General features: G+C 31.7%; 16 non-coding genes across 16 annotated transcripts; all 16 read left to right on the top strand.

The window, feature by feature from the left end:
- Positions 1-233: 233 nt before the first annotated feature.
- TRNAT-AGU (transfer RNA threonine (anticodon AGU)) lies at positions 234-307 on the top strand. The gene has a single exon. It is a non-coding gene; the product is annotated as a tRNA-Thr (tRNA).
- Positions 308-745: 438 nt separating this feature from the next.
- On the top strand, positions 746-818 carry TRNAT-CGU (transfer RNA threonine (anticodon CGU)). The gene has a single exon. It is a non-coding gene; the product is annotated as a tRNA-Thr (tRNA).
- A 2467-nt stretch (positions 819-3285) lies between these two features.
- TRNAT-AGU (transfer RNA threonine (anticodon AGU)) lies at positions 3286-3359 on the top strand. The gene has a single exon. It is a non-coding gene; the product is annotated as a tRNA-Thr (tRNA).
- A 438-nt stretch (positions 3360-3797) lies between these two features.
- TRNAT-CGU (transfer RNA threonine (anticodon CGU)) lies at positions 3798-3870 on the top strand. Its single transcript has one exon. It is a non-coding gene; the product is annotated as a tRNA-Thr (tRNA).
- Positions 3871-8373: 4503 nt separating this feature from the next.
- TRNAT-AGU (transfer RNA threonine (anticodon AGU)) lies at positions 8374-8447 on the top strand. The gene has a single exon. It is a non-coding gene; the product is annotated as a tRNA-Thr (tRNA).
- Positions 8448-8886: 439 nt separating this feature from the next.
- On the top strand, positions 8887-8959 carry TRNAT-CGU (transfer RNA threonine (anticodon CGU)). Its single transcript has one exon. It is a non-coding gene; the product is annotated as a tRNA-Thr (tRNA).
- Positions 8960-10922: 1963 nt separating this feature from the next.
- Positions 10923-10995, top strand: TRNAT-CGU (transfer RNA threonine (anticodon CGU)). Its single transcript has one exon. It is a non-coding gene; the product is annotated as a tRNA-Thr (tRNA).
- Positions 10996-12960: 1965 nt separating this feature from the next.
- TRNAT-CGU (transfer RNA threonine (anticodon CGU)) lies at positions 12961-13033 on the top strand. Its single transcript has one exon. It is a non-coding gene; the product is annotated as a tRNA-Thr (tRNA).
- Positions 13034-14998: 1965 nt separating this feature from the next.
- On the top strand, positions 14999-15071 carry TRNAT-CGU (transfer RNA threonine (anticodon CGU)). Its single transcript has one exon. It is a non-coding gene; the product is annotated as a tRNA-Thr (tRNA).
- Positions 15072-15505: 434 nt separating this feature from the next.
- TRNAN-AUU (transfer RNA asparagine (anticodon AUU)) lies at positions 15506-15579 on the top strand. The gene has a single exon. It is a non-coding gene; the product is annotated as a tRNA-Asn (tRNA).
- Positions 15580-16017: 438 nt separating this feature from the next.
- On the top strand, positions 16018-16090 carry TRNAT-CGU (transfer RNA threonine (anticodon CGU)). The gene has a single exon. It is a non-coding gene; the product is annotated as a tRNA-Thr (tRNA).
- A 946-nt stretch (positions 16091-17036) lies between these two features.
- On the top strand, positions 17037-17109 carry TRNAT-CGU (transfer RNA threonine (anticodon CGU)). Its single transcript has one exon. It is a non-coding gene; the product is annotated as a tRNA-Thr (tRNA).
- Positions 17110-18055: 946 nt separating this feature from the next.
- TRNAT-CGU (transfer RNA threonine (anticodon CGU)) lies at positions 18056-18128 on the top strand. The gene has a single exon. It is a non-coding gene; the product is annotated as a tRNA-Thr (tRNA).
- Positions 18129-18562: 434 nt separating this feature from the next.
- TRNAT-AGU (transfer RNA threonine (anticodon AGU)) lies at positions 18563-18636 on the top strand. The gene has a single exon. It is a non-coding gene; the product is annotated as a tRNA-Thr (tRNA).
- Positions 18637-19074: 438 nt separating this feature from the next.
- Positions 19075-19147, top strand: TRNAT-CGU (transfer RNA threonine (anticodon CGU)). The gene has a single exon. It is a non-coding gene; the product is annotated as a tRNA-Thr (tRNA).
- Positions 19148-21112: 1965 nt separating this feature from the next.
- Positions 21113-21185, top strand: TRNAT-CGU (transfer RNA threonine (anticodon CGU)). Its single transcript has one exon. It is a non-coding gene; the product is annotated as a tRNA-Thr (tRNA).
- The last annotated feature ends 91 nt before the right edge of the window (positions 21186-21276 follow it).

Here is a 21276-nt window from a genome sequence, read left to right as displayed (position 1 = left end):
AAAATCATTCTAGAGTTGAATTCAAGTAATGCATTCTTAAAGAAGGCATGATTAAAACATTTATGAACAAGATAAGCAATATATCAATGAGGTGTTTATCAATAGGATCAGTATCCTCATCTAAAGTAGTTGAGTCGAGCGTTTTCTGAACTGAGAAATGATTATGAAAGTGAAAAACTCAGGATTCTCTTGAACACCATATGGCAAACTGTTCCTTAGAGCATTTTTAAGAGGGTGTTGTGGCTTAGCTGGTTAAAGCGCCTGTCTAGTAAACAGGAGATCCTGAGTTCAAATCTCAGCAGTGCCTTGCTTTCCTCATTCTTACTAAAAAACTATTTTCATTAAGTCGTCCTGCGATTCAATTCAATTAGCAAAGTCTGATTTATCTTTCGGTTGAACAGATCATCTTAAACCTAATAAAAACTGAAAGTGTTTTCAATATTATAGTAACAATACTGTGATTGCAAAAATCAAAAAGGTATTTCAATGAGCAAGAGGCAGATGAAATATAACCCTAGATTTGAGCAATATTGATGAATATATGTAAAACACTTATTTATGAACTATTCAAAATATGGGATTGAGTTTAAAATGTGTTCTTTTGTAATACAACATAGCTATTCTTGTTTACAGATTAGGAATCCTTGCTTGTTTAACATTAGAATACATATTAAGACACTTTAACACAGGCACAGAATTTGATCACCAATACTAAATTAATGATCCCTTCTGTATCACTAAAATAGGTGCTGTGGCTAAGTGGTTAAAGCGCCTGTCTCGTAAACAGGAAATCCTGAGTTCAAATCTCAGCAGCACCTTATTATTGGTCCTTACATGTAAAAATAATTTTCATCACGCAAATGTTTAATACATTTTAAAAAGAAAAGTGTTGTTCTGTGAACATTAGAATGGGTCATCTTAAATTGAAAAACAAAAAAATGTGGTATTGTGAAGATTTTCAAAGTAATGCTTTGAATGAAAAAGGGAAAAAAAGTGACAAAGAGCAAAATAGAGATAAAAAATCATTCTAGAGTTGAAATCAAGTAATGCATTCTTAAAGAAGGCATAATTAAAACATTTATGAACAGGATAAGCAATATATCAATGAGGTGTTTATGAATAGGATCAGTATCCTCGTCTTAACTATTTGAGTAGTGCATTTTCTGAACTGAGAAATGATTATGAAAGTGAAAAACTCAGGTTTCTCTTGAACACCATATGGCAAACTGTTCCTTAAAGCATTTTCAAGAGGGTGCTGTGGCTTAGCTGCTTAAAGCGCCTGTCTAGTGAACAGGAGATCCTGAGTTCAAATCTCAGCAGTGCCTTGCTTTCCTCATTCTTAAATAAAAAATTATTTTCATTAAGTCGTCGATTCAATTAAATTAGAAAAGTCTGATTTATCTTTCGATTGAACAGATCATCTTAAACCTAATAAAAACTGAAAGTGTTTTCAATATTATATTAACAATACTGTGATTGCAAAATCAAAAAGGTATTTCAATGAGCAAGAGGCAGATGAAATATGACCCTAGATTTCAGCAATATTGATGAATATATGTCAAACACTTATTTGTAAACTATTCAAAATATGGGATTGAGTTTAAAATGTGTTCTTTTTTAATACAACATAGCTATTCTTGTTTACAGACTAGGAATCCTTGCTTGTTTAACATTAGAATACATATTAAGACACTTTAACACAGGCACAGAATTTGATCACCAATACTAAATTAATGATCCCTTCTGTATCACTAAAGTAGGTGCTGTGGCTAAGTGGTTGAAGTGCCTGTCTCGTAAACAGGAAATCCTGAGTTCAAATCTCAACAGCACTTTAATATTGGTCCTTACATGTAAAAATAATTTTCATCACGCAAATGTTTAATACATTTTAAAAAGAAAAGTGTTGTTCTGTGAACATTAGAATGGGTCATCTTAAATTGAAAAACAAAAAAACGTGGTATTGTGACGATTTTCAAAGTAATGCTTTGAATGAAAAAGGGAAAAAAGAGTGACAAAGAGCAAAATAGAGATAAAAAATCATTCTAGAGTTGAATTCAAGTAATGCATTCTTAAAGAAGGCATAATTAAAACATTTATGAACAGGATAAGCAATATATCAATGAGGTGTTTATGAATAGGATCAGTATCCTCGTCTAAAGTAGTTGAGTAGAGCGTTTTCTGAACTTAGAAATGATTATGAAAGTGAAAAACTCAGGATTCTCTTGAACACCATATGGCAAACTGTTCCTTTAAGCATTTTCAAGAGGGTGCTGTGGCTTATCTGTTTAAAGTGCCTTTCTAGTAAACAGGAGATCCTGAGCTCAAATCTCTGCAGTGCCTTGCTTTCCTCATTCTTAAATAAAAAAATATTTTCATTAAGTCGTCCTGCGATTCAATTAAATTAGAAAATTCTGATTTATCTTTCGGTTGAACAGATCATCTTAAACCTAATAAAAACTGCAAGTGTTTTCTATATTATATTAACAATACTGTGTTTGCAAAATCAAAAAGGTATTTCAATGAGCAAGAGGCAGATGAAATATAAGCCTAGATTTGAGCAATATTGATGAATATATGTAAAACACTTATTTATAAACTATTCAAAATATGGGATTGAGTTTAAAATGTGTTCTTTTTTAATACAACATAGCTATTCTTGTTTACAGATTAGGAATCCTTGCTTGTTTAACATTAGAATACTTATTAAGACACTTTAACACAGGCACAGAATTTGATCACCAATACTAAATTAATGATCCCTTCTGTATCACTAAAATAGGTGCTGTGGCTAAGTGGTTAAAGCGCATGTCTCGTAACCAGGAAATCCTGAGTTCAAATCTCAGCAGCACCTTATTATTGGTCCTTACATGTAAAAATATTTTTCATCATGCAAATGTTTAATACATTTTAAAAAGAAAAGTGTTGTTCTGTGAACATTAGAATGGGTCATCTTAAATTGAAAAACTAACAAACGTGGTATTGTGAAGATTTTCAAAGTAATGCTTTGAATGAAAAAGGGAAAAAAGAGTGACAAAGAGCAAAATAGAGATAAAAAATCATTCTAGAGTTGAATTCAAGTAATGCATTCTTAAAGAAGGCATGATTAAAACATTTATGAACAAGATAAGCAATATATCAATGAGGTGTTTATCAATAGGATCAGTATCCTCATCTAAAGTAGTTGAGTCGAGCGTTTTCTGAACTGAGAAATGATTATGAAAGTGAAAAACTCAGGATTCTCTTGAACACCATATGGCAAACTGTTCCTTAGAGCATTTTTAAGAGGGTGTTGTGGCTTAGCTGGTTAAAGCGCCTGTCTAGTAAACAGGAGATCCTGAGTTCAAATCTCAGCAGTGCCTTGCTTTCCTCATTCTTACTAAAAAACTATTTTCATTAAGTCGTCCTGCGATTCAATTCAATTAGCAAAGTCTGATTTATCTTTCGGTTGAACAGATCATCTTAAACCTAATAAAAACTGAAAGTGTTTTCAATATTATAGTAACAATACTGTGATTGCAAAAATCAAAAAGGTATTTCAATGAGCAAGAGGCAGATGAAATATAACCCTAGATTTGAGCAATATTGATGAATATATGTAAAACACTTATTTATGAACTATTCAAAATATGGGATTGAGTTTAAAATGTGTTCTTTTGTAATACAACATAGCTATTCTTGTTTACAGATTAGGAATCCTTGCTTGTTTAACATTAGAATACATATTAAGACACTTTAACACAGGCACAGAATTTGATCACCAATACTAAATTAATGATCCCTTCTGTATCACTAAAATAGGTGCTGTGGCTAAGTGGTTAAAGCGCCTGTCTCGTAAACAGGAAATCCTGAGTTCAAATCTCAGCAGCACCTTATTATTGGTCCTTACATGTAAAAATAATTTTCATCACGCAAATGTTTAATACATTTTAAAAAGAAAAGTGTTGTTCTGTGAACATTAGAATGGGTCATCTTAAATTGAAAAACAAAAAAATGTGGTATTGTGAAGATTTTCAAAGTAATGCTTTGAATGAAAAAGGGAAAAAAAGTGACAAAGAGCAAAATAGAGATAAAAAATCATTCTAGAGTTGAAATCAAGTAATGCATTCTTAAAGAAGGCATAATTAAAACATTTATGAACAGGATAAGCAATATATCAATGAGGTGTTTATGAATAGGATCAGTATCCTCGTCTTAACTATTTGAGTAGTGCATTTTCTGAACTGAGAAATGATTATGAAAGTGAAAAACTCAGGTTTCTCTTGAACACCATATGGCAAACTGTTCCTTAAAGCATTTTCAAGAGGGTGCTGTGGCTTAGCTGCTTAAAGCGCCTGTCTAGTGAACAGGAGATCCTGAGTTCAAATCTCAGCAGTGCCTTGCTTTCCTCATTCTTAAATAAAAAATTATTTTCATTAAGTCGTCGATTCAATTAAATTAGAAAAGTCTGATTTATCTTTCGATTGAACAGATCATCTTAAACCTAATAAAAACTGAAAGTGTTTTCAATATTATATTAACAATACTGTGATTGCAAAATCAAAAAGGTATTTCAATGAGCAAGAGGCAGATGAAATATGACCCTAGATTTCAGCAATATTGATGAATATATGTCAAACACTTATTTGTAAACTATTCAAAATATGGGATTGAGTTTAAAATGTGTTCTTTTTTAATACAACATAGCTATTCTTGTTTACAGACTAGGAATCCTTGCTTGTTTAACATTAGAATACATATTAAGACACTTTAACACAGGCACAGAATTTGATCACCAATACTAAATTAATGATCCCTTCTGTATCACTAAAGTAGGTGCTGTGGCTAAGTGGTTGAAGTGCCTGTCTCGTAAACAGGAAATCCTGAGTTCAAATCTCAACAGCACTTTAATATTGGTCCTTACATGTAAAAATAATTTTCATCACGCAAATGTTTAATACATTTTAAAAAGAAAAGTGTTGTTCTGTGAACATTAGAATGGGTCATCTTAAATTGAAAAACAAAAAAACGTGGTATTGTGACGATTTTCAAAGTAATGCTTTGAATGAAAAAGGGAAAAAAGAGTGACAAAGAGCAAAATAGAGATAAAAAATCATTCTAGAGTTGAATTCAAGTAATGCATTCTTAAAGAAGGCATAATTAAAACATTTATGAACAGGATAAGCAATATATCAATGAGGTGTTTATGAATAGGATCAGTATCCTCGTCTAAAGTAGTTGAGTAGAGCGTTTTCTGAACTTAGAAATGATTATGAAAGTGAAAAACTCAGGATTCTCTTGAACACCATATGGCAAACTGTTCCTTTAAGCATTTTCAAGAGGGTGCTGTGGCTTATCTGTTTAAAGTGCCTTTCTAGTAAACAGGAGATCCTGAGCTCAAATCTCTGCAGTGCCTTGCTTTCCTCATTCTTAAATAAAAAAATATTTTCATTAAGTCGTCCTGCGATTCAATTAAATTAGAAAATTCTGATTTATCTTTCGGTTGAACAGATCATCTTAAACCTAATAAAAACTGCAAGTGTTTTCTATATTATATTAACAATACTGTGTTTGCAAAATCAAAAAGGTATTTCAATGAGCAAGAGGCAGATGAAATATAAGCCTAGATTTGAGCAATATTGATGAATATATGTAAAACACTTATTTATAAACTATTCAAAATATGGGATTGAGTTTAAAATGTGTTCTTTTTTAATACAACATAGCTATTCTTGTTTACAGATTAGGAATCCTTGCGTGTTTAACATTAGAATACATATTAAGACACTTTAACACAGGCACAGAAGTTGATCACCAATACTAAATTAATGATCCCTTCTCTATCACTAAAGTAGGTGCTGTGGCTAAGTGGTTAAAGCGCCTGTCTCGTAAACAGGAAATCCTGTGTTCAAATCTCAGCAGCACTTTATTATTGGTCCTTACATGTAAAAATGATTTTCATCACGCAAATGTTTAATACATTTTAAAAAGAAAAGTGTTGTTCTGTGAACATTAGAATGGGTCATCTAAAATTGAAAAACAAAAAAAGTGGTATTGTGAAGATTTTCAAAGTAATGCTTTGAATGAAAAAGGGAAAAAAGAGTGACAAAGAGCAAAATAGAGATAAAAAATCATTCTAGAGTTGAATTCAAGTAATGCATTCTTAAAGAAGGCATGATTAAAACATTTATGAACAGGATAAGCAATATATCAATGAGGTGTTTATGAATAGGATCAGTATCATCGTCTAAAGTAGTTGAGTAGAGCGTTTTCTGAACTGAGAAATGATTATGAAAGTGAAAAACTCAGGTTTCTCTTGAACACCATATGGCAAACTGTTCCTTAAAGAATTTTCAAGAGGGTGCTGTGGCTTAGCTGGTTAAAGCGCCTGTCTAGTAAACAGGAGATCCTAAGTTCGAATCTCTGCAGTGCCTTGCTTTCCTCCTTCTTAAATAAAAAATTATTTTCATTAAGTCGTCCTGCGATTCAATTAAATTAGAAAAGTCTGGTTTATCTTTCGGTTGAACGGATCATCTTAAACCTAATAAAAACTGAAAGTGTTTTCAATATTATAGTAACGATACTGTGATTGCAAAATCAAAAAGGTATTTCAATGAGCAAGAGGCAGATGAAATATGACCCTAGATTTGAGCAATATTGATGAATATATGTAAAACACTTATTTGTAAACTATTCAAAATATGGGATTGAGTTTAAAATGTGTTATTTTTTAATACAACATAGCTATTCTTGTTTACAGATTAGGAATCCTTCCTTGTTTAACATTAGAATACATATTAAGACACTTTAACACAGGCACAGAATTTGATCACCAATACTAAATTAATGATCCCTTCTGTATCACTAAAGTAGGTGCTGTGGCTAAGTGGTTAAAGCGCCTGTCTCGTAAACAGGAAATCCTGAGTTCAAAGCTCAACAGCACCTTAATATTGGTCCTTACATGTAAAAATAATTTTCATCACGCAAATATTTAATACATTATAAAAAGAAAAGTGTTGTTCTGTGAACATTAGAATGGATCAACTTAAATTGAAAAACAAAAAAATTTGGTATTGTGAAGATTTTCAAAGCAATGCTTTGAATGAAAAAGGAAAAAAAGAGTGACAGAGAGCAAAATAGAGATAAAAAATCATTCTAGAGTTGAATTCAAGTAATGCATTCTTAAAGAAGGCATAATTAAAACATTTATGAACAGGATAAGCAATATATCAACGAGGTGTTTATGAATAGGATCAGTATCCTCGTCTAAAGTAGTTGAGTAGAGCGTTTTCTGAACTTAGAAATGATGATGAAAGTGAAAAACTCAGGATTCTCTTGAACACCATATGGCAAACTGTTCCTTAAAGTATTTTCAAGAGGGTGCTGTGGCTTAGCTGGTTAAAGCACCTGTCTAGTAACCAAGAGATACTGAGTTCAAATCTCAGCAGTGCCTTGCTTTCCTCATTCTTCAATAAAAAATTATTTTCATTAAGTCGTCCTTTGATTCAATTAAATTAGAAAAGTCTGATTTATCTTTCGGTTGAACAGATCATCTTAACCCAAATAAAAACTGAAAGTTTTTTCAATATTATAGTAACAATACTGTGATTGCAAAATCAAAAAGGTATTTCAATGAGCAAGAGGCAGATGAATTATAACCCTAGATTTGAGCAATATTGATGAATATATGTAAAACAATTATTCATAAACTATTCAAAATATGGGATTGAGTTTAAAATGTGTTCTTTTTTAATGCAACATAGCGCTTCTTGTTTACAGATTAGGAATCCTTCCTTGTTTAACATTGGAATACATATTAAGACACTTTAACGCAGGCATAGAATTTGATCACCAATACTAAATTAATGATCCCTTCTGTATCACTAAAGTAGGTGCTGGGGCTAAGAGGTTAAAGCACCTGTCTCGTAAACAGGAAATCCTGAGTTCAAATGTCAGCAGCACCTTATTATTGGTCCTCACATGTAAAAATAATTTTCATCACGCAAATGTTTAATACATTTTAAAAAGAAAAGTGTTGTTCTGTGAACATTAGAATGGGTCATCTTAAATTGAAAAACAAAAAAAGTAGTATTGTGAAGATTTTCAAAGTAATGCTTTGAATGAAAAAGGGAAAAAAGAGTGACAAAGAGCAAAATAGAGATAAAAAATCATTCTAGAGTTGAATTCAAGTAATTCATTCTTAAAGAAGGCATGATTAAAACATTTATGAACAAGATAAGCAATATATCAATGAGGTGTTTATGAATAGGATCAGTATCCTCGTCTAAAGTAGTTGAGTAGAGCGTTTTCTGAACTGAGAAATGATTATGAAAGTGAAAAACTCAGGATTCTCTTCAACACCATATGGCAAACTGTTCCTTAAAGCATTTTCAAGAGGGTGCTGTGGCTTAGCTGGTTTAAGCACCTGTCTAGTAAACAGGAGGTCCTGAGTTCAAATCTCAGCAGTGCCTTGCTTTCCTCATTCTTAAATAAAAAACTATTTTCATTAAGTCGTCCTGCGATTCAATTCAATTAGAAAAGTCTGATTTATCTTTCGGTTGAACAGATCATCTTAAACCTAATACAAACTGAAAGTGTTTTCAATATTATAGTAACAATACTGTGATTGCAAAAATCAAAAAGGTATTTCAATGAGCAAGAGGCAGATGATATATGACCCTAGATTTGAGCAATATTGATGAATATATGTAAAACACGTATTTATAAACTATTCAAAATATGGTATTGAGTTTAAAATGTGTTCTTTTTTAATACAACATAGCTATTCTTGTTTACAGATTAGGAATCCTTGCAAGTTTAACATTAGAATACATATTAAGACACTTTAACACAGGCACAGAAGTTGATCACCAATACTAAATTAATGATCCCTTCTGTATCACTAAAGTAGGTGCTGTGGCTAAGTGGTTAAAGCGCCTGTCTCGTAAACAGGAAATCCTGATTTCAAATCTCAGCAGCACCTTATTATTGGTCCTTACATGTAAAAATAATTTTCATCACGCACATGTTTAATACATTTTAAAAAGAAAAGTGTTGTTCTGTGAACATTAGAATGGGTCATCTTAAATTGAAAAACAAAAAAACGTGGTATTGTGAAGACAAAGTAATGCTTTGAATGAAAAAGGGAAAAAAGAGTGACAAAGAGCAAAATAGAGATAAAAAATCATTCTAGAGCTGAATTCAAGTAATGCATTCTTAAAGAAGGGATGATTAAAACATTTATGAACAAGATAAGCAATATATCAATGAGGTGTTTATGAATAGGATCAGTATCCTCATCTAAAGTAGTTGAGTAGAGCATTTTCTGAACTGAGAAATGATTATGAAAGTGAAAAACTCAGGATTCTCTTGAACACCATATGGCAAACTGTTCCTTAGAGCATTTTCAAGAGGGTGTTGTGACTTAGCTGGTTAAAGCGCCTGTCTAGTAAACAGGAGATCCTGAGTTCAAATCTCAGCAGTGCCTTGCTTTCCTCATTCTTAAATAAAAAACTATTTTCATTAATTCGTCCTGCGATTCAATTAAATTAGAAAAGTCTGATTTATATTTCGGTTGAACAGATCATCTTAAACCTAATAAAAACTGAAAGTGTTTTCAATATTATAGTAACAATACTGTGATTGCAAAAATCAAAAAGGTATTTCAATGAGCAAGAGGCAGATGAAATATAACCCTAGATTTGAGCAATATTGATGAATATATGTAAAACACTTATTTATGAACTATTCAACATATGGGATTGAGTTTAAAATGTGTTCTTTTTTAATACAACATAGCTATTCTTGTTTACAGATTAGGAATCCTTGCTTGTTTAACATTAGAATACTTATTAAGACACTTTAACACAGGCACAGAATTTGATCACCAATACTAAATTAATGATCCCTTCTGTATCACTAAAATAGGTGCTGTGGCTAAGTGGTTAAAGCGCATGTCTCGTAACCAGGAAATCCTGAGTTCAAATCTCAGCAGCACCTTATTATTGGTCCTTACATGTAAAAATAATTTTCATCATGCAAATGTTTAATACATTTTAAAAAGAAAAGTGTTGTTCTGTGAACATTAGAATGGGTCATCTTAAATTGAAAAACAAAAAAACGTGGTATTGTGAAGATTTTCAAAGTAATGCTTTGAATGAAAAAGGGAAAAAAGAGTGACAAAGAGCAAAATAGAGATAAAAAATCATTCTAGAGTTGAATTCAAGTAATGCATTCTTAAAGAAGGCATGATTAAAACATGTATGAACAAGATAAGCAATATATCAATGAGGTGTTTATCAATAGGATCAGTATCCTCATCTAAAGTAGTTGAGTCGAGCGTTTTCTGAACTGAGAAATGATTATGAAAGTGAAAAACTCAGGATTCTCTTGAACACCATATGGCAAACTGTTCCTTAGAGCATTTTCGAGAGGGTGTTGTGGCTTAGCTGGTTAAAGCGCCTGTCTAGTAAACAGGAGATCCTGAGCTCAAATCTCAGCAGTGCCTTGCTTTCCTCATTCTTAAATAAAAAACTATTTTCATTAAGTCGTCCTGCGATTCAATTCAATTAGCAAAGTCTGATTTATCTTTCGGTTGAACAGATCATCTTAAACCTAATAAAAACTGAAAGTGTTTTCAATATTATAGTAACAATACTGTGATTGCAAAAATCAAAAAGGTATTTCAATGAGCAAGAGGCAGATGAAATATAACCCTAGATTTGAGCAATATTGATGAATATATGTAAAACACTTATTTATGAACTATTCAAAATATGGGATTGAGTTTAAAATGTGTTCTTTTGTAATACAACATAGCTATTCTTGTTTACAGATTAGGAATCCTTGCTTGTTTAACATTAGAATACATATTAAGACACTTTAACACAGGCACAGAATTTGATCACCAATACTAAATTAATGATCCCTTCTGTATCACTAAAATAGGTGCTGTGGCTAAGTGGTTAAAGCGCCTGTCTCGTAAACAGGAAATCCTGAGTTCAAATCTCAGCAGCACCTTATTATTGGTCCTTACATGTAAAAATATTTTTCATCACGCAAATGTTTAATACATTTTAAAAAGAAAAGTGTTGTTCTGTGAACATTAGAATGGGTCATCTTAAATTGAAAAACAAAACAACGTGGTATTGTGAAGATTTTCAAAGCAATGCTTTGAATGAAAAAGGGAAAAAAGAGTGACAAAGAGCAAAATAGAGATAAAAAATCATTCTAGAGTTGAATTCAAGTAATGCATTCTTAAAGAAGGCATGATTAAAACATTTATGAACAGGATAAGCAATATATCAATGAGTTGTTTATGAATAGGATCAGTATCCTCGTCTAAAGTAGTTGAGTAGAGCGTTTTCTGAACTGAGAAATGATTATGAAAGTGAAAAACTCAGGATTCTCTTGAACACCATATGGCAAACTGTTCCTTAAAGCATTTTAAAGACGGTGCTGTGGCTTAGCTGGTTAAAGCGCCTGTCTAGTAAACAGGAGATCCTGAATTCAAATCTCAGCAGTGCCTTGCTTTCCTCATTCTTAAATAAAAAATTATTTTCATTAAGTCGTCCTGCGATTCAATTAAATTAGAAAAGTCTGATTTATCTTTCGGTTGAACAGATCATCTAAAACCTAATAAAAACTGAAAGTGTTTTCAATATTATAGTAACAATACTGTGATTGCAAAATCAAAAAGGTATTTCAATGAGCAAGAGGCAGATGAAATATGACCCTAGATTTGAGCAATATTGATGAATATATGCAAAACACTTATTTATAAACTATTCAAAATATGGGATTGAGTTTAAAATGTGTTCTTTTTTAATACAACATAGCTATTCTTGTTTACAGATTAGGAATCCTTGCTTGTTTAACATTAGAATACATATTAAGACACTTTAACACAGGCACAGAAGTTGATCACCAATACTAAATTAATGATCCCTTCTGTATCACTAAAGTAGGTGCTGTGGCTAAGTGGTTAAAGCGCCTCTCTCGTAAACAGGAAATCCTGAGTTCAAATCTCAGCAGCACCTTATTATTGGTCCTTACATGTAAAAATAATTTTCATCACGCAAATGTTTAATACATTTTAAAAAGAAAAGTGTTGTTCTGTGAACATTAGAATGGGTCATCTTAAATTGAAAAACTAAAAAACGTGGTATTGTGAAGATTTTCAAAGTAATGCTTTGAATGAAAAAGGGAAAAAAGAGTGACAAAGAGCAAAATAGAGATAAAAAAACATTCTAGAGTTGAATTCAAGTAATGCATTCTTAAAGAAGGCATAATTAAAACATTTATGAACAGGATAAGCAATATATCAATGAGGTGTTTATCAATAGGATCAGTATCCTCGTCTAAACTATTTGAGTAGTGCGTTTTCTGAACTGAGAAATGATTATGAAAGTGAAAAACTCAGGTTTCTCTTGAACACCATATGGCAAACTGTTCGTTAAAGCATGTTCAAGAGGGTGCTGTGGCTTAGCTGGTTAAAGCGCCTGTCCAGTAAACAGGAGATCCTGAGTTCAAATCTCAGCAGTGCCTTGCTTTCCTCATTCTTAAATAAAAAATTATTTTCATTAAGTCGTCCTGCGATTTAATTAAATTAGAAAAGTCTGATTTATCTTTCGATTGAACAGATCATCTTAAACCTAATAAAAACTGAAAGTGTTTTCAATATTATATTAACAATACTGTGATTGCAAAATCAAAAAGGTATTTCAATGAGCAAGAGGCAGATGAAATATAACCCTAGATTTGAGCAATATTGATGAATATATGTAAAACCCTTATTTATAAACTATTCAAAATATGGGATTGAGTTTAAAATGTGTTATTTTTTAATACAACATAGCTATTCTTGTTTACATATTAGGAATCCTTGCGTGTTTAACATTAGAATACATATTAAGACACGTTAACACAGGCACAGAATTTGATCACCAATACTAAATTAATGATCCCTTCGGTAACACTAAAGTAGGTGCTGTGGCTAAGTGGTTAAAGCGCCTGTCTCGTAAACAGGAAATCCTGAGTTCAAATCTCAGTAGCACCTTAATATTGGTCCTTACATGTAAAAATAATTTTCATCACGCAAATGTTTAATACATTTTAAAAAGAAAAGTGTTGTTCTGTGAACATTAGAATGGGTCATCTTAAATTGAAAAACAAAAAAACGTGGTATTGTGAAGATTTTAAAAGTAATGCTTTGAATGAAAAAGGGAAAAAAGAGTGACAAAGAGCAAAATAGAGATAAAAAATCATTCTAGAGTTGAATTCAAGTAATGCATTCTTAAAGAAGGCATAATTAAAACATTTATGAACAGGATAAGCAATATATCAATGAGGTGTTTATGAATAGGATCAGTATCCTCGTCTAAACTATTTGCGTAGTGCGTTTTCTGAACTGAGAAATGATTATGAAAGTGAAAAACTCAGGTTTCTCTTGAACACCATATGGCAAACTGTTCCTTAAAGCATTTTAAAGACGGTTCTGTGGCTTAGCTGGTTAAAGTGCCTGTCTAGTAAACAGGAGATCCTGAATTCAAATCTCAGCAGTGCCTTGCTTTCCTCATTCTTAAATAAAAAATTATTTTCATTAAGTCGTCCTGCGATTCAATTCAATTAGAAAAGTCTGATTTATCTTTCGGTTGAACAGATCATCTTAAACCTAATAAAACCTGAAAGTGTTTTCAATATTATAGTAACAATACTGTGATTGCAAAATCAAAAAGGTATTTCAATGAGCAAGAGGCAGATGAAATATGACCCTAGATTTGAGCAATATTGATGAATATATGCAAAACACTTATTTATAAACTATTCAAAATATGGGATTGAGTTTAAAATGTGTTCTTTTTTAATACAACATAGCTATTCTTGTTTACAGATTAGGAATCCTTGCTTGTTTAACATTAGAATACATATTAAGACACTTTAACACAGGCACAGAAGTTGATCACCAATACTAAATTAATGATCCCTTCTATATCACTAAAGCAGGTGCTGTGGCTAAGTGGTTAAAGCGCCTCTCTCGTAAACAGGAAATCCTGAGTTCAAATCTCAGCAGCACCTTATTATTGGTCCTTACATGTAAAAATAATTTTCATCACGCAAATGTTTAATACATTTTAAAAAGAAAAGTGTTGTTCTGTGAACATTAGAATGGGTCATCTTAAATTGAAAAACTAAAAAACGTGGTATTGTGAAGATTTTCAAAGTAATGCTTTGAATGAAAAAGGGAAAAAAGAGTGACAAAGAGCAAAATAGAGATAAAAAATCATTCTAGAGTTGAATTCAAGTAATGCATTCCTAACGAAGGCATAATTAAAACATTTATGAACAGGATAAGCAATATATCAATGAGGTGTTTATCAATAGGATCAGTATCCTCGTCTAAACTATTTGAGTAGTGCGTTTTCTGAACTGAGAAATGATTATGAAAGTGAAAAACTCAGGTTTCTCTTGAACACTATATGGCAAACTGTTCGTTAAAGCATGTTCAAGAGGGTGCTGTGGCTTAGCTGGTTAAAGCGCCTGTCCAGTAAACAGGAGATCCTGAGTTCAAATCTCAGCAGTGCCTTGCTTTCCTCATTCTTAAATAAAAAATAATTTTCATTAAGTCGTCCTGCGATTTAATTAAATTAGAAAAGTCTGATTTATCTTTCGATTGAACAGATCATCTTAAACCTAATAAAAACTAAAAGTGTTTTCAATATTATATTAACAATACTGTGATTGCAAAATCAAAAAGGTATTTCAATGAGCAAGAGGCAGATGAAATATAACCCCAGATTTGAGCAATATTGATGAATATTTGTAAAACCCTTATTTATAAACTATTCAAAATATGGGATTGAGTTTAAAATGTGTTCTTTTTTAATACAACATAGCTATTCTTGTTTACATATTAGGAATCCTTGCGTGTTTAACATTAGAATACATATTAAGACACGTTAACACAGGCAGAGAATTTGATCACCAATACTAAATTAATGATCCCTTCGGTATCACTAAAGTAGGTGCTGTGGCTAAGTGGTTAAAGCGCCTGTCTCGTAAACAGGAAATCCTGAGTTCAAATCTCAGCAGCACCTTATTATTGGTCCTTACATGTAAAAATATTTTTCATCACGCAAATGTTTAATACATTTTAAAAAGAAAAGTGTTGTTCTGTGAACATTAGAATGGGTCATCTTAAATTGAAAAACAAAACAACGTGGTATTGTGAAGATTTTCAAAGCAATGCTTTGAATGAAAAAGGGAAAAAAGAGTGACAAAGAGCAAAATAGAGATAAAAAATCATTCTAGAGTTGAATTCAAGTAATGCATTCTTAAAGAAGGCATGATTAAAACATTTATGAACAGGATAAGCAATATATCAATGAGTTGTTTATGAATAGGATCAGTATCCTCGTCTAAAGTAGTTGAGTAGATCGTTTTCTGAACTGAGAAATGATTATGAAAGTGAAAAACTCAGGATTCTCTTGAACACCATATGGCAAACTGTTCCTTAAAGCATCTTCAAGAGGGTGCTGTGGCTTAGCTGGTTAAAGCGCCTGTCTATTAAACAGGAGATCCTGAGTTCAAATCTCAGCAGTGCCTTGCTTTCCTCATTCTTAAATAAAAAATTATTTTCATTAAGTCGTCCTGCTATTCAATTAAATTAGAAAAGTCTGATTTATCTTTCGGATGAACAGATCATCTTAAACCTAATAAAAACTGAAAGTATTTTCAATATTATAGTAACGATACTGTGATTGCAAAATCAAAAAGGTATTTCAATGAGCAAGAGGCAGATGAAATATGACCCTAGATTTCAGCAATATTGATGAATATATGTAAAACACTTATTTGTAAACTATTCAAAATATGGTATTGAGTTTAAAATGTGTTCTTTTTTAATACAACATAGCTATTCTTATTTACAGATTAGGAATCCTTGCTTGTTTAACATTAGAATACATATTAAGACACTTTAACACAGGCACAGAAGTTGATCACCAATACTAAATTAATGATCCCTTCTGTATCACTAAAGTAGGTGCTGTGGCTAAGTGGTTAAGGCGCCTGTCTCGTAAACAGGAAATCCTGAGTTCAAATCTCAGCAGCACTTTATTATTGGTCCTTACATGTAAAAATAATTTTCATCACGCAAATGTTTAATACATTTTAAAAAGAAAAGTGTTGTTCTGTGAACATTAGAATGGGTCATCTTAAATTGAAAAACTAACAAACGTGGTATTGTGAAGATTTTCAAAGTAATGCTTTGAATGAAAAAGGGAAAAAAGAGTGACAAAGAGCAAAATAGAGATGAAAAATCATTCTAGAGTTGAAATCAAGTAATGCATTCTTAAAGAAGGCATAATTAAAACATTTATGAACAGGATAAGCAATATATCAATGAGGTGTTTATGAATAGGATCAGTATCCTCGTCTAAACTATTTGCGTAGTGCGTTTTCTGAACTGAGAAATGATTATGAAAGTGAAAAACTCAGGTTTCTCTTGAAGACCATATGGCAAACTGTTCCTTAAAGCATTTTAAAGACGGTGCTGTGGCTTAGCTGGTTAAAGCGCCTGTCTAGTAAACAGGAGATCCTGAATTCAAATCTCAGCAGTGCCTTGCTTTCCTCATTCTTAAATAAAAAATTATTTTCATTAAGTCGTCCTGCGATTCAATTAAATTAGAAAAGTCTGATTTATCTTTCGGTTGAACAGATCATCTAAAACCTAATAAAAACTGAAAGTGTTTTCAATATTATAGTAACAATACTGTGATTGCAAAATCAAAAAGGTATTTCAATGAGCAAGAGGCAGATGAAATATGACCCTAGATTTGAGCAATATTGATGAATATATGTAAAACACTTATTTATAAACTATTCAAAATATGGGATTGAGTTTAAAATGTGTTCTTTTTTAATACAACATAGCTATTCTTGTTTACAGATTAGGAATCCTTGCTTGTTTAACATTAGAATACATATTAAGACACTTTAACACAGGCACAGAAGTTGATCACCAATACTAAATTAATGATCCCTTCTGTATTACTAAAGTAGGTGCTGTGGCTAAGTGGTTAAAGCGCCTGTCTCGTAAACAGGCAATCCTGAGTTCAAATCTCAGCAGCACCTTATTATTGGTCCTTACATGTAAAAATAATTTTCATCACGCAAATGTTTAATACATTTTAAAAAGAAAAGTGTTGTTCTGTGAACATTAGAATGGGTCATCTTAAATTGAAAAACAAAAAAACGTGGTATTGTGAAGATTTTCAAAGTAATGCTTTGAATGAAAAAGGGAAAAAAGAGTGACAAAGAGCAAAATAGAGATAAAAAATCATTCTAGAGTTGAATTCAAGTAATGCATTCCTAAAGAAGGCATAATTAAAACATTTATGAACAGGATAAGCAATATATCAATGAGGTGTTTATCAATAGGATCAGTATCCTCGTCTAAACTATTTGAGTAGTGCGTTTTCTGAACTGAGAAATGATTATGAAAGTGAAAAACTCAGGTTTCTCTTGAACACTATATGGCAAACTGTTCGTTAAAGCATGTTCAAGAGGGTGCTGTGGCTTAGCTGGTTAAAGCGCCTGTCCAGTAAACAGGAGATCCTGAGTTCAAATCTCAGCAGTGCCTTGCTTTCCTCATTCTTAAATAAAAAATTATTTTCATTAAGTCGTCCTGCGATTTAATTAAATTAGAAAAGTCTGATTTATCTTTCGATTGAACAGATCATCTTAAACCTAATAAAAACTGAAAGTGTTTTCAATATTATATTAACAATACTGTGATTGCAAAATCAAAAAGGTATTTCAATGAGCAAGAGGCAGATGAAATATAACCCTAGATTTGAGCAATATTGATGAATATTTGTAAAACCCTTATTTATAAACTATTCAAAATATGGGATTGAGTTTAAAATGTGTTCTTTTTTAATACAACATAGCTATTCTTGTTTACATATTAGGAATCCTTGCGTGTTTAACATTAGAATACATATTAAGACACGTTAACACAGGCACAGAATTTGATCACCAATACTAAATTAATGATCCCTTCGGTATCACTAAAGTAGGTGCTGTGGCTAAGTGGTTAAAGCGCCTGTCTCGTAAACAGGAAATCCTGAGTTCAAATCTCAGCAGCACCTTATTATTGGTCCTTACATGTAAAAATATTTTTCATCACGCAAATGTTTAATACATTTTAAAAAGAAAAGTGTTGTTCTGTGAACATTAGAATGGGTCATCTTAAATTGAAAAACAAAACAACGTGGTATTGTGAAGATTTTCAAAGCAATGCTTTGAATGAAAAAGGGAAAAAAGAGTGACAAAGAGCAAAATAGAGATAAAAAATCATTCTAGAGTTGAATTCAAGTAATGCATTCTTAAAGAAGGCATGATTAAAACATTTATGAACAGGATAAGCAATATATCAATGAGTTGTTTATGAATAGGATCAGTATCCTCGTCTAAAGTAGTTGAGTAGAGCGTTTTCTGAACTGAGAAATGATTATGAAAGTGAAAAACTCAGGATTCTCTTGAACACCATATGGCAAACTGTTCCTTAAAGCATCTTCAAGAGGGTGCTGTGGCTTAGCTGGTTAAAGCACCTGTCTAGTAAACAGGAGATCCTGAGTTCAAATCTCAGCAGTGCCTTGCTTTCCTCATTCTTAAATAAAAAATTATTTTCATTAAGTCGTCCTGCTATTCAATTAAATTAGAAAAGTCTCATTTATCTTTCGGATGAACAGATCATCTTAAACCTAATAAAAACTGAAAGTGTTTTCAATATTATAGTAACGATACTGTGATTGCAAAATCAAAAAGGTATTTCAATGAGCAAGAGGCAGATGAAATATGACCCTAGATTTCAGCAATATTGATGAATATATGTAAAACACTTATTTGTAAACTATTCAAAATATGGTATTGAGTTTAAAATGTGTTCTTTTTTAATACAACATAGCTATTCTTGTTTACAGATTAGGAATCCTTGCTTGTTTAACATTAGAATACATATTAAGACACTTTAACACAGGCACAGAAGTTGATCACCAATACTAAATTAATGATCCCTTCTGTATCACTAAAGTAGGTGCTGTGGCTAAGTGGTTAAGGCGCCTGTCTCGTAAACAGGAAATCCTGAGTTCAAATCTCAGCAGCACTTTATTATTGGTCCTTACATGTAAAAATAATTTTCATCACGCAAATGTTTAATACATTTTAAAAAGAAAAGTGTTGTTCTGTGAACATTAGAATGGGTCATCTTAAATTGAAAAACTAACAAACGTGGTATTGTGAAGATTTTCAAAGTAATGCTTTGAATGAAAAAGGGAAAAAAGAGTGACAAAGAGCAAAATAGAGATGAAAAATCATTCTAGAGTTGAAATCAAGTAATGCATTCTTAAAGAAGGCATAATTAAAACATTTATGAACAGGATAAGCAATATATCAATGAGGTGTTTATGAATAGGATCAGTATCCTCGTCTAAACTATTTGCGTAGTGCGTTTTCTGAACTGAGAAATGATTATGAAAGTGAAAAACTCAGGTTTCTCTTGAACACCATATGGCAAACTGTTCCTTAAAGCATTTTAAAGACGGTGCTGTGGCTTAGCTGGTTAAAGCGCCTGTCTAGTAAACAGGAGATCCTGAATTCAAATCTCAGCAGTGCCTTGCTTTCCTCATTCTTAAATAAAAAATTATTTTCATTAAGTCGTCCTGCGATTCAATTAAATTAGAAAAGTCTGATTTATCTTTCGGTTGAACAGATCATCTAAAACCTAATAAAAACTGAAAGTGTTTTCAATATTATAGTAACAATACTGTGATTGCAAAATCAAAAAGGTATTTCAATGAGCAAGAGGCAGATGAAATATGACCCTAGATTTGAGCAATATTGATGAATATATGTAAAACACTTATTTATAAACTATTCAAAATATGAGATTGAGTTTAAAATGTGTTCTTTTTTAATACAACATAGCTATTCTTGTTTACAGATTAGCAATCCTTGCTTGTTTAACATTAGAATACATATTAAGACACTTTAACACAGGCACAGAAGTTGATCACCAATACTAAATTAATGATCCCTTCTGTATTACTAAAGTAGGTGCTGTGGCTAAGTGGTTAAAGCGCCTGTCTCGTAAACAGGCAATCCTGAGTTCTAATCTCAGCAGCACCTTATTATTGGTCCTTACATGTAAAAATAATTTTCATCACGCAAATGTTTAATACATTTTAAAAAGAAAAGTGTTGTTCTGTGAACATTAGAATGGGTCATCTTAAATTGAAAAACAAAAAAACGTGGTATTGTGAAGATTTTCAAAGTAATGCTTTGAATGAAAAAGGGAAAAAAGAGTGACAAAGAGCAAAATAGAGATAAAAAATCATTCTAGAGTTGAAATCAAGTAATGCATTCTTAAAGAAGGCATAATTAAAACATTTATGAACAGGATAAGCAATATATCAATGAGGTGTTTATGAATAGGATCAGTATCCTCGTCTAAACTATTTGCGTAGTGCGTTTTCTGAACTGAGAAATGATTATGAAAGTGAAAAACTCAGGTTTCTCTTGAACACCATATGGCAAACTGTTCCTTAAAGCATTTTAAAGACGGTGCTGTGGCTTAGCTGGTTAAAGCGCCTGTCTAGTAAACAGGAGATCCTGAATTCAAATCTCAGCAGTGCCTTGCTTTCCTCATTCTTAAATAAAAAATTATTTTCATTAAGTCGTCCTGCGATTCAATTCAATTAGAAAAGTCTGATTTATCTTTCGGTTGAACAGATCATCTAAAACCTAATAAAAACTGAAAGTGTTTTCAATATTATAGTAACAATACTGTGATTGCAAAATCAAAAAGGTATTTCAATGAGCAAGAGGCAGATGAAATATGACCCTAGATTTGAGCAATATTGATGAATATATGTAAAACACTTATTTATAAACTATTCAAAATATGGGATTGAGTTTAAAATGTGTTCTTTTTTAATACAACATAGCTATTCTTGTTTACAGATTAGGAATCCTTGCTTGTTTAACATTAGAATACATATTAAGACACTTTAACACAGGCACAGAAGTTGATCACCAATACTAAATTAATGATCCCTTCTGTATTACTAAAGTAGGTGCTGTGGCTAAGTGGTTAAAGCGCCTGTCTCGTAAACAGGCAATCCTGAGTTCAAATCTCAGCAGCACCTTATTATTGGTCCTTACATGTAAAAATAATTTTCATCACGCAAATGTTTAATACATTTTAAAAAGAAAAGTGTTGTTCTGTGAACATTAGAA

Source organism: Triturus cristatus, chromosome 8 (genome assembly GCF_964204655.1).
Source record: "Triturus cristatus chromosome 8, aTriCri1.1, whole genome shotgun sequence".
NCBI classification, from domain to species: domain Eukaryota; kingdom Metazoa; phylum Chordata; class Amphibia; order Caudata; family Salamandridae; genus Triturus; species Triturus cristatus.
The sequence above is the reverse complement of the archived record's forward strand: the minus strand, read 5'-3'. Positions and strand labels throughout refer to the sequence as shown.